Source organism: Pteropus alecto, unplaced genomic scaffold, assembly GCF_000325575.1.
Source record: "Pteropus alecto unplaced genomic scaffold, ASM32557v1 scaffold164, whole genome shotgun sequence".
Lineage (NCBI taxonomy): Eukaryota > Metazoa > Chordata > Mammalia > Chiroptera > Pteropodidae > Pteropus > Pteropus alecto.
Window position 1 is genome coordinate 9,869,298 of NW_006439568.1, and position 4,988 is coordinate 9,874,285.

Genomic DNA, 4,988 nt, shown 5'->3' on the forward strand with positions numbered 1-4,988 from the left:
TGTTTCCAAGTCTGGACTTTCCTTTTTGGAGGTCTTTAAATCCACAGTAAGGAAATTCAAGTTCCCTTGAAGTTTTGTTCTACTTCTGGTTAACACAGATGATTTTCTTTAAGGACTGTGTCACATGGTGATTTTGCAAAAGAGATCTCACCTACTACAAAGACCTCCCTGCTACCCTTTGGGACCAGATACCATGCAGGATAGGAACCAACTTCTGTGGTGGGACCACGTCGTTGCTGAGCCCATCTGTGTAAAAGCCTCCTCGTGGTCTTGGCAGAGCTGTCGAGTCGACGAAGAAGCATCATAAAGACATCCTCCTTTGTCGATGGCCTTCTTCCATGTCTGATGAAACAGCCCTTTTGAGGATAAGAAAAAAGTCAAAATGAAAAACGATGTGTCAATAAATGGAAATTAAATGAATGTGTTAGTATTAATTTGTGACATTCTACATGTGCTCCTCTGAAGAAGTGGTGTTAATATCCAGAGCCAGCTGCAGGCTTCCAGTCTGGTAAAGTAAGAAAGAACCCAAGGGAAATCGATCCATCCAGCGGCCCCCACATGGCTTCTAGCTCAGCTGGATCCTCCTGTGCTTTGCTTACTCACTTCCCTCCTTGCAAAAGAGTATAATTCCTAAGCGTTTCGTTTCTGGGTGGACTGGCCTCTGCTCTCTGCCTTCCACATTCTGGGTCTCTTGAGGCCTGAAGCATATTTCTGTCTCATCTACTTAACTTTGCTGTTAAATCTCTGCCACCATGCCTGTCTCTTCAGCTCACCAGATTTCACACTCATTTGCCAGTGGCTGTGAAAGGAAATGACAGCAAAATTTCTCATGGACTTGGCTCCCATCCAGTGTGGAAAACTCACTGAGTTGATGTCTCCCAGAGCCCTCTCTTTAACTCAGGTGTCCCCATTTCATTGGGCTCAGCAGATTTCCTACATCTGTGCTGAATGACATTGTAAAGAGTTCAATCTGGAGACTTGTTTTCCCCTTATGTGTCCCCAATCCACGTTTAAGCCAAGGAGCCTCCCCATAGGTCTGAGACTGAAAAAGTGCAGATTGAATCAGTCCTGCTTTTAGCAGTGCCCTGTGGAATAAGGCACCTCCTGTTCAATGTCCCCTCTACTGTTTTTAAGGTGTGAACAGACAAGCAGGATCCATGAGCTGACAGTCATGCTGTGTGAGTACCAGAGATGATGAGCAGAGCTCTGGCAGTGGCTGGGGGCTCTGGAAGAAAACAGTGGAATACAGCCATTCCATTCTCATTTATTCATTTATTCATTCTTTCATTCACCCAGCAAATAGTTACCGAGCTCCTGTTGTGCTGTGTGCACCAGGCTGGCCAATGAGATATGATCTGATAGCTGACATTTATTGAATGCCTATTATAGAGCAGGCCCTGTGCTAAAAGTGAGTCTTCCACAGTAGTAAGAGACAGTACGAGGGTTATCTCTGCTTTAATAAGAAAAAATCGACACTTAGAGGTGTTAAGCAATGTCACACAGCCAGCAAGTGATGGGACCAGAATGTGAGTACAGATAGTCTCACTCAAAGTTCTGAGTTCTTAACAGCTAGCTACCCTACACAGCTTGAGTGCCAGACTCTTTACTAGACATCGTGGGAGATACCAGAACAAATATGAAATAATTCCTGTTCTCCAGGAGTTCATGATAATAGAGGGAACAAACACGTGTTGGACCCCACTTACACAGTGTGATCTTGGACTTGTTACTTCTCCGTGCCTCAGTTCCCTCAACATTAAAATAGATGAGATAATATTTTCTACTTCTTAGGGTTATTGTGAGGATTAAATGTGTTGAATATGTAGAATAGGACACTTATCTGATCACTTGAGAATTGTTAACTATTATTGCTTTTATTATTAACTATTAGCAATAGTTAATAATTATTAACTCTTAGATTAACAATTGGATTTATGCAATTGCTTTGATTCAAAAAGAAGCAATATTTTCAAGCAGGAGATAGGAGTAGGGTTTGACAACTCCTTTGAAGACCTTGAAAGTGATTTTTCCTTGTTTTGTTGGTGGAAAGAACCCTGGAGTATGACCGTGGTGACCAGAAATGATGAGATGACCACTTATTCTTGATACACTTCCACAGTGACATGTGCCTCAGTTTCTGCAAAGAGCACCTGGTGATTCAAGGTCACCTGAGTCTGAGGCAGCACTGCTACCACGAGCATGCCCTGCTTCTTCCCCCTAAATCCTTATTCACCTTGAAAATGGGCTTCCCTTTAAGATTGCAAAATATAGAGTATATCCCCCCACCACCACCCTTTTTCATGTAAGGCACAGTTTTCCACCTCCCACAGCGTTCTTTGTTTGGAACTGTTCATTCTTGGAAGTGATATTCTTAAACTAGGGAAGAATGAGGAAATTTCACTGTCTTGGTGAAATTACCTCATTTAGGAATAATTGGTATTCACAGAAGAGATGCACATTTTCATGCACCTAGTAATGAACAAATTAACAAGACACCTACTGAGTTGTGTTAACAAAATTACCAAATGTAAAAGGAACTAATTACTATCCACTTCATCCAGACAAACTCAAAACCGCATTCATAATGGGCTTTGTGGCAGACTTGCTGTAGACTGTGGAGAAAGGAAATGAACAGGTGCCTGGTGATCGAAGATGCTTTCCTTGGTGATTGTTTTGGAAGTGATCCTTGCTTCTCAAGAAGGCCAAGATTGCTTCTAGAAGCCTGTCTCCCTAGCTGGTAAAGATGTTTGCAACATGCATGATTTCAGAGATAACTGATTTTTATCCATAAAATAGCAACCAATGCATACAGAGATGAATTTTAGAAATAGCAATCTTTTGTGAAGAGATGTAGGCAGCAAACTGCCTCTCTGATTATGGGGTAACTGGCCAAATTCACAAGGGACTCCTGACCCAGTGACTGAAATGATTTAGTCTTAGGGAAGATGTCTAATAAAAATGAAAGTAGGATTCTCTAATGTGTACTGGAATTTGGGTGTTTACTCACATTGAATATTGTTTTTTGAAGATATTTGAAATAGGCTGGTGGCAGTTTTTCAGACTAGACAATTGTTTGGTCCCACCTTTATGAATTAAATCTAATTGCAATGAAATATATTTTCTTTAGAATTTATAATAGAGTTCCAAAGGAACTTGAAGTAACATTTGGACTAAGTTTTAACTAAATATCTCAGTAATTCAAGTGGCAAGTAAAAGAAAAAAAAAATAGGTTGTTACAGAGATCGAGATGAGGTAGAAGAATAAAAGAGGGCTTTAGGCACTTCACGCCTTCATTTGTTCCTTCATCCATTCAACAAGTATTATTGATTGGCTACTATGTGCCAATAAAGTTCTAAACGTTGCGGGTAAAGAAGCAAGACAAGTAAAAGGAATAAGACAAAAAAAAAAAAAAGAAACAACAAAACAAGCAAAAGAAAAAAGGTGACTTTCGAGGATGAGAAAGGGCATGCGGGGAAGGAAACGAGTGATATGGCAGGGGAATGGGGGCATTGACAGGACGATGACATGGGGTAGGGTGGCCAGGAAAGAACAGATGTGTTCTTCCAGTGAATCCGGTGTTTGCTAGTCTAGATTTCATATGGGAACCAGTCTGAAGAGCCAGTTTCCAAAGTCCTTACCAACTACAGATTCTTTGATAAGCTCGTCTGCGCTCTTTCATGTTTTCATTGCTTAGCTACATGTATTAGAGTGCTAATTTTATTATTTGTCCTGTTTCTGCATTATGAAGTAAATTTCCCTCAACCAGTGTGAGGGGTGGGCACTCTTCATTTGTTTCTAGGAAACCAGCGAGTTAACTTTGATGGCTAAATGGCAACACGTTGAGTGGCTCTCAGCATTAAGGCAAACGTACTTGAGCACTTAGCTCAGAGTCATTACGGGTGGAAACAGAATCTGGACTTCTAGGAAGGAATCTCTTAATTGGAGTTCCCAGCATCAAAACATACCCTCAGGGTGGAAATATGGTGGTGCTGGGGCTGGGATCAAGCCCTATGCATTTCGAGAGTTAGGGTTCAATGAATAGTGATTGGCTGAATTAGTAGGTGAATGAATGATTGAATGAATGAACAATAGAATAATTCTCTAGCTCTTGGAAATGGTCTCAGACATTGGGATGGGAGTAGAATCAAGGTGTGTCAATGGAATATCCAAAACCACACACACATACATTTATACTAATAATTTCCCAAAGCAAGTCTGTAAAAGGACACAGAGCAACTTCTCTAAATTGATCTGATGTAGGGAGTTTTATGTTAACATTTTTCTTCAGAGGAAGTTGCGTTTGAGACTTAAGTCCAAGAGTTTAGCATCCTACTTCTGAGAACATGTAAGATATCTTTTCTTATCCTTCATAGCTAGGGCCCTCTCAAAGTAAGGCAAATATGGGAACATTAGATTTTCTTTATCATAAAGCATAGAGATGAAAATAAGAGAAGGTGGTATTATCAAAATTAGAGAACCATTTAGAATTTGTTGACTGTAGCAAGGCAGTGAAAAGAGCAACAGACCAGGATCAAAATAGCTTGCTGGTGCCTTTGGATGAGTTAATTAACCTCCCCGAAAGGCAGTTTTTAAAATATAGAGCATGCTTTACATCAGTTTTCAAAGTAAAGTTGTTGTAAATAGACTATACTACAAACTACATTTTTATGCCTTTATCAGAGGCTTATGATGACATTGGCATTTAAAGACTCTGAAAGTCTTATAACAAAGATGCCTGTTTTACTTTGTTTGAAAGAACATTTTCAAAAATTTTTTTCTTTTGCTAACTGTTGACATATTGTGGAACTATTTTTCCAATAAACATGATCTTGGAATACTCTTCAAGACTCTCTAGTTGATATCTGTACACACACACAGCACACACATGCACACACGCACACAACACACACACAACACACTGAATAAAACATCTTCTTTCCAAGTAGAATAGGTCTCTTTCTTCCCCAATTCTTCTACTTTACTGACCC